The sequence below is a fragment of the Podarcis cretensis genome (assembly GCF_951804945.1).
Source record: "Podarcis cretensis genome assembly, chromosome: 11".
Lineage (NCBI taxonomy): Eukaryota > Metazoa > Chordata > Lepidosauria > Squamata > Lacertidae > Podarcis > Podarcis cretensis.
This window is the reverse complement of record NC_137180.1, coordinates 7,784,134-7,795,854: the sequence shown is the minus strand read 5'-3', so window position 1 is coordinate 7,795,854 and position 11,721 is coordinate 7,784,134.

Sequence of the window (11,721 nt, the reverse complement as noted above, 5' to 3'; positions counted from 1 at the left end):
ATCTAGCTTAGATTTTATCAGACTTTGTTCTTGCATAAAAACAAAACAAAACATTAGGAGCCTTTCTGTCATTTTGGAACAATAGGCTTCCCATGGAAGGCATGGTTTGAAATTGTGCCAGCCATCCCATTTCATGTTTATTTTATATGCATCCCTGAGGGCTAATGTTCTCTGCTGTATCATGCAACTTTTAGTGGGCAGCAGTGTGTTAATAACGTTTGGGATCACTTATAAACCTATATATTTCGTGTTTTGCAAACCACTAACGGCCCTTCCTTCTTTCGTATGACTATTGCATTTGTGCATTTTCTCGAGAAGCCGTTTCTCTTTTTTTTCCATTTCCTTTAATAAAATGCTCCCTCTGTGCGCCCTAATGTGTACCTTGATTCCCCCCCCCCCGCTATTGAGCGCTGCAGGGCCCCCCAGAAAGGCTCGCGTTGTTTGGCTCCACCGGCTGCCGTCTGGCCCTTCTCCGGAGGAGCCTTTGTTCGCGGGCCCGTCTTCCCCAGACAGGAAGCGGGCGGCGGGCGGCGGGCGCAGGTGCTGCAGGACGGAGCCGGTTCTTCCTCCTCCTCCTCCTCCCGGCGCGCAACCTGCCCGGCCACCCTCGGCCGCTCTCCCCGCCGCTTCCTTGCCGCCTGCTGCACTTCCTGCTCTGCCCGCAGTGCCGCCTTGCAGCAGCTGCAGCAGCGCCAGCTCCTCCGGCTCGCTCGCTCGCTCGCCTCTGCGCTTCCCCACCGCCGCCTCCTCTCCCTCCGCGGCGGCGGCTGAAGGAAGGCGGGCAGGCTTGCCAAGGCGCCGGCAAGGAGAAGCCTTCCCCGGGGCAGCTTCCTCGCCTTCTCCCCGGGGCCAGGGAGCGGCGCTCGCCCTGCTGCTGCTGCTCCTCGGAAGGTGAGCCCCCCAACGCGGCGCTGGCATCCGTGCCGCGCCTCCTCCAGCGGCCCTCTCCGCCTTGCCTCTCCCCTCAGACCCGGCCTTCCAGGAAGGGGCAGCGCCGGGGAAAAGGCCCTCTTCTTCCCCTGAGGAATGAAAGCGGGCAGTGGCGTAGCGTGGGTTGTCAGCACCCGGGGCAAGGCAAGTAATTGGCGCCCCCTAACCCGTGGATTGGCGCCCCTAACCCGTGGATTTGCGCCCCCTAACCCCAGTGGCGTAGCGTGGGGGGTGCAGGGGGGGCCGGCCACACTGGGCGCAACATCTGGGGGCAGTGGCGTAGCGTGGGTTGTCAGCACCCGGGGCAAGGCAAGTAATTGGCGCCCCCTAACCCGTGGATTGGCGCCCCCTAACCCTAACCCCCAGATGTTGCGCCCGGTGCGGCCGGCCCCCCCTGCACCCCTCACGCTACGCCACTGTGTCATGGCACCCTGGGGTGCCTTGAATGATGGTGAGGGGTGCCACGGGCAACACTGGCCTCTGTCCCTCCTTCCTTCCCTCCCTCCTCCTCAGATGCCCTCTTCTGTCTCTGCCTCCCAATGGCGCCTCTGGGAAGCACCTCTCTTTGGGGCAGGGTTGGGGGGCAGTTCAGAGACCAGGGGTGGCAGCAGTGACTGCCCAGAGGACTCCCAAGGAGAGGGGAGAGGAGAGGGAGCCGAGGGAACAAGCCCCACGGAAGGTGGTTTGAAAAAGGGTGAGAGGTTGCAGGCAAAGTGTGACCTAACTGGGCTCCTGAGCACCACAAGCAGTGCTTTTTTTTCCTGTGGGGACGCAGGGGTACGCATACCCCTAAACATTTTGTGAATCTTTGTACTTTTGTCCATTTACAGTGGTACCTCGCAGTGGCGTAGCATGGGTTGTCAGCACCCGGGGCAAGGCAAGTAATTTGCGCCCCCTAACCCGTGGATTGGCGCCCCCTAACCCGTGGATTGGCGCCCCCTAACCCGTGGATTGGCGCCCCCTAACCCTAACCCCCAGATGTTGCGCCCGGTGCGGCCGGCCCCCCCTGCACCCCCCACGCTACGCCACTGAAAGCGGGGCAGGAGGCGTCTCCGTGCAGGCCGGCGCTTCGAGGCGCATGGCGCACGCCCAGCTCTTTCTCTCTCTCTCTCTTGCGCGCGCGGTTCCGCCAGCCAAGGGGCGCGGAGGAGCGCCGCGGGTCTTCCTCGGGGCGCACCGAAGTCCCCGCGCGAAGAGGGCGCGCGCGCTTGCCCTGCCGGCGGGGTCCCCTGGGCGCGCGGCCGCCTCTCCCTGCGCCCCCCCCCAGACCTTTCCATTTGGAGCGAGGGGATGTGGTTGCGCGCCGAAGTCTCCCCGCCTTCTTCTGGTCTGAAGGGGGCTCTGTCTTTATCGGGGGCTCCGATGGCGCTTTAAAGCGAGGTCAACCCCCCTCCTCCCAAATCGAGGCGTCCCAAGCAGACCCCCCCTCTCCCACCAGACGAGAGAACGGTGGGGATGGGCGCAGTCGGAATGCGCGCCCTTCCTTTCCTCGTGGAGCCTCACCTGCGCTTTGGCAATGTCTCCCGAAGGCTTTCCTGCCCATCTAAAAGTCGAAAAGAAGCGCAGTCCAGCAGGATTCTTGGCTCCTCACCCCTTAAAAAAACTTTTGGCTTGAGAAGGTTGCAATCTGATATTTCTAGGGAGTGAAGTAGCTCATGGTGGTTGGAAAATTAAACCTGCTCAGTCGTGGTTGCTCTTAAGAAGAGACCACTGTTGATGTTGGCACCTCTGAAAGGGGCATGGAAAGAAGGAGGATGTAGGTTGTGGGATCTCATTATTTGCACTGGTTGAAAAAGTCATCCCATAAATACAGAATGATTCCCAGTTCTGGTTTATGTTTGAGATACTTCAAATTGCCACAAATCAAGTTACGCTGAAGTCATTAGCTGATTTTTAAGAGGACCTATGGAATGTCTTGAGATTAAGACCCTACGGTTAAATAATTTACTCTGTGATTCAGATAGTATATACTGAGTGTTTCAGGTTGTGACATTTATTAATATGTCTTTGTGCTTTTGTGGAGGAGTCGAAAATGTTGAATTGCTGCATGGTATCTTTGAATCCCTGCGGGGGGGTGCGCTCCCGCTGCTCGGTCCCAGCGCCTGCCAACCTAGCAGTTCGAAAGCACCTCCGGGTGCAAGTAGATAAATAGGGACCGCTTACCAGCGGGAAGGTAAACGGCGTTTCCGTGTGCGGCTCTGGCTTGCCAGAGCAGCGATGTCACGCTGGCCACGTGACCCGGAAGTGTCTCCGGACAGCGCTGGCCCCTGGCCTCTTAAGTGAGATGGGCGCACAACCCCAGAGTCTGTCAAGACTGGCCCGTACGGGCAGGGGTACCTTTACCTTTACCTTTATCTTTGAAGTACTTCCTCTTTGATGTTCAGATTTTCATATCTACTGTAGTATCTAATTTCTGTTAAAGCACAGAGCCTAGGGCTTGCCGGTGGTTCAAATCTCCTGATGGGATGAGCTCCCATTGCTCGATCCCAGCTTCTGCCAACCTAGCAGTTTGAAAGCATGAAGTGCAAGTAGATAAATAGGTACCACTCTGGCGGGAAGGTAAATGGCGTTTCCGTGCACTGCTCTGGTTCACCAGAAGCGGCTCAGTCATGCTGGCCACATGACCCGGAATCTGTACGCCAATTCCCTCGGCCAGTAAAGCGAGATGAGCCCCACAACCCCAGAGTCATCCGCGACTGGACCTAACAGTCAGGTGTTCCTTTACCTAATCTTTAACAAAAACACAAACTTCTGATTGCTCAGTTGGGCTATATGTACAGCAGTTATGCAGACAGAAAAAAATCTAAACTAGTTTACTCAAAATTACCCCCCCCCTTTAGCTTCTAAAAGTTTAACATCACTTTGTCAATACAAGTAGGCTAGTTTTAACTTGAATTGCTGCTGTTAGTTATTCTTTTGGGAATAAAATACTTGTGTTGCAAACACAAAGTGTTGGTGGTTATTTTGTATGCATTGCTTAATCCCTCTCTTTTTGTCCCCATAATACATAGATTAGTCTTAGTACTTTTAAGGAATTGAAATGCAGTACACTAAAGAGGATGCTAATGTTAGCTTTAAAACATACCACTTGAGAAGACATGCAATTTCTTAAGAATTCAGCATTATTTTGTACATGGAAAATATAAGAATTCAGAAACAAACATTTCTCATGATGAAGACCAGTTACCCTCATCATGTGGGCTGCAGTCAACCAACTTTATACGGCCCTTTAGGTGTATTCAAAAAACAATGCCAAATAAATACATTTTCTAAGCAAGTATCAGTAGTGACACCCGAGGGGGAGTTATTTATTGGGGAGTTGCATTATTCTATAGGTGGATTACACTGCGCGTGATTATGATAATGAGTGATGCTTTATTTTATTTCTGCTGTTAGACGGTGTGCAAATTATGACACAACAATCCAAAAATCACGTCACTGTGGATCAGGTTTAAATTATTTACAGAGTAATTTCATTGCATATTTATGGAGGGAGGGGAAACCTAGAAGGCAGGGCAATAGCCACTTCTATTGCCCTGCCATATTGCTGCAGGCAGTATGGGAAGGGTGTATGAGAAGCTTTTACTTCTTCCCTTCTGTTGACGATGCACGCAAGGGAATAAGATTGCCCAACCAATGAAGCTCTTTCTCTGACAGTGGAAAAGCACTAACGTGGCATCCTGAAATCATTCAGCCGACTTTATACTGAGCATAGGATTGTCCCCTTAGAATTAAACCTCATGCAGACTCTGACTTCAGTTCTTTACACGTTGACTGTGAAAAAATAGAATTACTGTAGTGTAATTTTTTATGCTTTGATGGGAAAATATAGTTCATTACAGTGAGCATTTTTAAATCAGTTGGAATACATATGAAGGCTTGGATATTAACTTCTTCTTTGGCGATCACTCGCAGCCGAGTAAGATTTTCTTCCATGAACACTGTTTTAACAGAGCCGTAAGTGACTGTGGAGGCCAGTTCTGGATCCACACGTCCTTCCACAGTGGGGACATAGGTTTCCCAAGCGTGCCTTCCTCTTAGCACGTTTCTCCCTTTCGTCCTGAGTTCAAGCGTCTTCAAAGCCCACGACACCTTCGGTAAAGGCTGTTCTCCAATTGAAGCGCTCGCAGGCCAGTGTTTCCCAGTTGTCCGTGTTTATGCTACACATTTTTAGATATTAACATAATGTTGGATATTTACATGTTACAGGCCACCCCAATCTCTGCTGAACAAGAGTTTCCGGGGGTCTTGGCATTTAACTAGGGTTTGTGTTCCTTTGGAAAGAGGCACAGAAGAGACTAGCGTCTTTTTCAGATATATGGTTTATTTTACACAAATTTACATCTAAAGCCTTCCGTGGAGAATATGCATGCAGAACATTATGCCCTTAGAGTGTCTCTTGTTGCTCCCCTAATAGCTTCAGCAAGCTTGGATCCAAAGCAGCAGTCATCCACCCCCCTGCCCCCCCCCCCCCCGGTCTCTAAGTGGAGCCTCCAGCCGGTGCCTTTCAGTATCCCCCATCTCTCTTAACCTCAGTTTCAAAAGCCTACTGCAAAAAACCCACTTTTACCCATGATGACATCACACCCACTGTTACCATGGCAACTTTTCCCTGTGGGCCTTCTGCCTATGGGGCTAATGGCAGGCCATCATCAGCACCATGGTTTCTTCAAGGACCCACCATCACCAGGTGGCCTCATGAGGAAGTTATTCCCAGCCCTTGAAAACAAACATACCGGTACTTTTTTTGAGTTTGCTCAATTTCTGACCCTTCCCTGAATGTAGAATTTATGGGACTCTGAAAAGACTTCAGGGGATATTGGTGGCTTCAAACTTATCTCTCTCTCTGTGTGTGTGTGCTTGTTTTGCGTTGTGCATAGATTGGCACTGGATATGTAAAATACATGCCTCTAAAATGTACTGTACTCCGTGTTATGAAAACATAACTTTGCCTGGGTTTGCCTGTGGTCTGTGGGAAAAGTGGGGGGAACATTGTGGGAGAGTTTGTAGAACAGCATGCATGCTCTCTCTCTCTCTCTCACAGACACACTCATGCACACACATGCTCAACCATATGGAGAGTTTGGTGAGGGTGTTTAAACTTCTCAACTACTTTTCTAAGTTGTCAAGATTAGACTCTTTTCTGATGTTTTGCTTATAAAAGCAACAAGTGAACATAATGGAATGTTATTGATAAAGCAACCATCCATACCAGGCAGGATCTTTGATAATACAGCAAAAGACAAATGCTTTTTTAAAAAAAGTTATTTGGTAAAGAATAACCAATTTCAGTATGAATTACCACCAGATTCTTGTTTTGGACAGAGAACTATGTAATTGCGGTTGTAAAGCAGTACTGTAGTACTAGAAGGGTTACTCATTAACATTCCATTTACATTTCAAAAAGGAAGCTTGACTGTTAAAGCAAATAGTGTGAAAATGCTCCTTTTAGCAACCCTTGACACACACCTGGTTTAAAGTTTTGTATCTTTGGATCACAAATAGAAGGCTTTTGGGTTAAACAAGCAAGCAAAAAGCAGCAAAGCTTCAAAGTAGTTACTGAAAATTTGAAATGTACCATTAAATGGTACAGTGGCCAACACATTTTGGTAAAGACCTTCAGGTTGCACTGAAGAACAACTATATACCTGTAAATAAACAAACCATAATACAGATTATATATATAGATATTATATACATCATTCACTAATTATAATTTATAATTTAACAAGTTATGTTAAAAAGTATACTCCCTTCTTACGCATCACTTTGTGGAGGCATGTCCCCAGAAGGTTGCTTATAAATACCTTGAAGAAATTATTAACTGTTTTTATATTGTTTTGTTAGGTCCTTTTAGTGTTTTAGTTTTTGTAAGCTGCTCTGAGCCAGTCAGTGTCAACACTGAACTACATGGACTTGATATAAGGAGCTTCCCATGTTTCTAATCTTAAAATTCCAGTGAGTACACTGTTACTTGTTTTAGCGGCTAAAATTTAACATATCTGACCTGGACAAATCCTGCCGCCTCCTATTTGAATACAATAAGTACTGCACAGTGTTTTGGATGAGTCCCAAACCAGAAAACATGTGTGCAAACCTTAAATTTCCCAGTGCAGCAAGGTTTTTCTTTACTGTTCCTCCAGTTGTCCTCTCCTGTCATTTGAACCCCTTTCCCTGCCTGTTGATTTGAGCAGGACTCAAGGCTAGAAATAGTAGCTTTCAAAATAGTTGGAAGACTATGCAGCAGACAGAAGTGAGCCAGACCAGTGTGACCAGGGCAGAAATAGGGAGTAGAAGCCATCATTTTTGCCTCTTGCCTTGAGGAATATACTTCTGTTTTCAGAGTTGTGAACTGGCAACAACATTGCATCCTGCTCCATACAAACATATTTTGTTTTGGTTTGTTTTGGTTTATATACCTCCCTTCGTCATAAGGTCTTGGGGCAGTTCACAGAATTGTTGGACACCATTGTCTGGGCCAGGGGTCCACAAACTTTTTAAAGCAGGGGGCCGGTCCATTGTCCCTCAGACCTTGTGCGGGGCCAGACTATATGGGGGGGGGGTGAACGAATTCCTATGCCCCACAAATAACCCAGGAGGTGCCTTTAAAATAAAAGGGCACATTCTACTCATGTAAAAACACACTGATTCCTGGACTGTCCATGGGCCAGATTGAGAAGGCGATTGGGCCGGATCCGGCCCCCAGACCTTAGTTTGCCTACCCATGGTCTGGGCTGTACATTTTTGTAATGCTCTTTCTTTTGTTAAGGAAGTTTCCTCTGTTTTTATTTGTTTTTATTTGTGTATATTTTAGAAATGTTTTGGTGTAAGGCTGTACAGAGAATATTTAATGATAGGTGGCTATATACATTCAATCAATCAATCAATCAATCAATCAATCAATAAAACAGTAGCCTGCTGTGTTTGGGTTAAAACAGAAATTTCTGCCATGTGTTCCACAGATCCCACAGAGATTTATCCACTCTTGACTTGAGTCTCTGTTTAGTGATTCAGCATGTACGTACCGGTCCTGCCTCTTTTCCTCCCATATGGAAACTGTGCCTCTAAGGAAAGACTTTCTGGTTTTCCTGATAACTGAAGCAAGTCATCTGCAAGCAATGTCTACCAGCCGTATGCTGTCAGAATTATACTTTCAGATAATTCATCTGATAAATAGCATTTATTTGTGGCATCACTGCTTTCAAGTATGATTTGCAGCATGCAGTAGACAAGAGTAGAATTGATTTGCAGCATTTTTATTGTTGTTGGGCTTAACTTCAAGTCAGACAGGGTGATGTGGAATATTTGCCTTCTGCCCTGCGCTGTTGGTTCAGTACAAATCATAAGGGGAGAAAAGGATGTGTTCCTTATTAAAAAACACTTTGTTTGGAAGACTTCCAGAACTGGCTTTGATGAAGCTCAGAAGCATTCAGTATCTCTTCATTCTTTTACTTTTTATATTTGACATAGTATTACCAAGATCCTAAAGGTAAAGGTACCCCTGACTGTTAGGTCCAGTTGTGACCCACTCTGGGGTTGCGCACTCATCTCGCTCTATAGGCCGAGGGAGCCGGTGTTTGTCCGCAGACAGCTTCCGGGTCATGTGGCCAGCATGACTAAGCCGCTTCTGGCAAACCAGAGCAGCACACGGAAACTCTGTTTACCTTCCCGCCAGAGTGGTACCTATTTATCTACTTGCACTTTGACGTGCTTTCGAACTGCTAGGTTGGCAGGAGCTGGGACCGAGCAATGGGAGCTCACCCTGTGGCGGGGATTCGAACCGCCGACCTTCTGATCGGCAAGCCCTAGGCTCTGTGGTTTAGACCACAGCGCCACCCGCATCCCTAGTTGAACATAAAGATTGCCTTGGAACATTGGAGAGGATAGTGATGATTAGCATCTACCTTGGCATGTTGCTCAAGGACCAGCCTATCCTCAGTCACACAATATCATCACCAGGGAAGGGGAGGAACACGTCATGGTGAAATTGTCTCTTCATTGTATTCCATGGCATCCCTTATCTGGCTTTGCATTGATTGATGTCCTTGCTGAAATGAGCTGTATGAGAAAGCAAAAGCATTCAATCCTATTAGGTCTTTCCTGTATGTCTTAAGTGGAACCAGTAATAGGATATGATGCTAAGCAAATATAATGCTGTGAGCGAGCCTGCCATTTCCTCTGGGCAGCTACTTGTTCATTATTGCTACGTTGCTCTGCTATTAAAGTTATGTAGGGCCTGTGGTGCTGGAGGAGACTCTTGAGGGTCCCATGGACTGCAAGAAGATCAAACCTCTCCATTCCGAAGGAAATCAGCCCTGAGTGCTCACTGGAAGGACAGATTCTGAAGCTGAGGCTCCAATACTTTGGCCACCTCATGAGAAGAGAAGACTCCCTGGAAAAGACCCTGATGTTGGGAAAGATGGAGGGCACAAGGAGAAGGGGACGACAGAGGACGGGATGGTTGGACAGTGTTCTTGAAGCTACCAGCATGGGTCTGACCAAACTGCGGGAGGCAGCAGAAGACAGGAGTGCCTGGCGTGCTCTGGTCCATGGGGTCATGAAGAGTTGGACACGACTAAACAACTAAACAACAACAACAACAAGTACCTTGGGCAATTTAGGGCTGGCTGACCTGTGGCCCTCCAGATGTTGTGGGACTCCCAACTCCCATCAGCCCCAGTCAGCATGGCCAGCGGTCAGTGATGATGGGAGCTGCCACAAATTAGCCGTCCTTGGCTTTAGAGATTACATTTATCATCCTGGGTCTGTGCTTGGAAGGCTGACTTTGGAACCCTGGTGTAATTTGCATTCTCTAATCTTCCTGCCTTCCAGAAGCTGATCAGCTGCATTCTGTACCACTGAACAGTTTTCAAGGGCAGCCTTAATAATTGCTGATGCAAGATTTAGACCAATTTAAAAACCAAGAGATATGTGATCTGAACCAGGGGGGAAATCTTTGCCACAGCAGCGATAGAAGGGGCACTATGCTGTTGCCTCACAGGCACCTCTCTGTGAAGACCCACCCAATGTGGAATGGATAAAAAAGGGTCTGGCTGACTGGTAAAGATAGCATATTGAATATTAATACTGCTTATTTAGTTGAACATTACAGGTTGCCAGATTCCTGATTTCAGTTCTTTCATATAAAAGACTTCATGGAATGCTGCATGACTACTAAAAATCTAGTAAACTCTATGCACCATCTTTATCTTCAAGGCCATAATACGGTACATCTGAATAGTGTGATGGAGATTATGCGTTGAAATATTTTAGTTGATATTTTAGATTGTAAAATGCTATTTTTATCTATTGATCTGTTTTACCTTGTGGGCTTATAGCTGAATAAAGTATTATCTATCTATCTATCTATCTATCTATCTATCATCTATCTATCTATCTATCTATCTATCTATCTATCATCTATCTATCTATCTATCTATCTATCATCTATCTATCATCTATCTTATTTAGTTCAAGCTTAGTTAATTTCATTGAGGCTTGTACTAATTCAGCTCTCTATATTTGCTATCTCCCATTATATATCATGTTTTAATAGTGTGTTTAACACAAAGCAATCAACTGAACACATTATTAAATTGTTATTCTTTAGTATAATCTATTGGTTGTGTTGTGTTTTGAGATATCTTATTTTAGAGAGAAGCCAGGCAATAAATGAACACAATTGTTCCTACATTTTCTATAATGTTTGTGCTGAGGATTATAGTAATGGGTGACAGTAAGAACTTTTGTTAAACCTAAACTTTCATTCGCCACCGCTGCTCCCAGGGCATAGCAGGTTTTGTTGAAATGGAGGTTTGCTCATGTTGCCAGGTGGTTGTTGAGAATGAGGCCTAATTGGCAAGGAAATATTTCTCTGAAGTGGATGCAAACGCAAGCATAGCACATGCAGAAAGAGACAATTGCTTTTTTTAATGAATGTTGTAACAACGTGTTGTGTGAATGAAGGAGCAGAATAGTTAGTTTCTCCTTCCCTCGCCTCCAGATAATAAGTGTACAAACTTTGGTTTTTGAACATCTCGGCTGACAAACGTTTTGGAAGCTGAATGCTGAAAACCCAGAAGTGAATGCTTCCGTTTTCGAACGCGCCTTGGAAGTCGAATGGCTTCCAAGGCACATTTCTCTTTTTTTAAAAATAAAATATTATTTTTTTAAATTAAATTTTCCATTTTAACAATCCAATCAAATCACATTAAACAATCTTCCTGTTGTTAACCTTCCTTCTTTCATGGCCTCTGAGTTGTTTCCACAGGCGAGTTGAAGTAAGCAATGGTGTGTTTCTGTGTGAATTTTGTGTGCTTGACTCTCCTATTGTTGCAGTATCTCCTCACACGCTAGTGTTTATGCCGAATCAATCCAAAAGTCATTTCGCTGCTGGCAGATGCCATCTTCTCCCAGTTCTGATGAAATCAAATCTAGGCATTTGCTCATTAATTTTCCCACACCGGTTGCATCAAACATTAGCCTTTCCAGGGGAGATTTGCCAAATCGGACTTAAAGTGCAGATATAATAATAAATTAAGAGCTCACCTTCCAAGGCACGTTTCTCAATTTCCCCACTGAACTTGCTGACAGCCCTTTGATCCTCGGTTTCCGAATGTTTCGGAAGTCGAAAGGACTTCTGTAACGGATTACAGTAGAACCTCGGGTTGCGAACGTGATCCGTGCGGGAGGCACGTTCGTGACCCACAGCGTTTGCAACCCACAGCACCACATCTGCGCACGTGCATGACACAATTTGGTGCTTCTGCGCATGCGCAAAGCGCGTTTTAG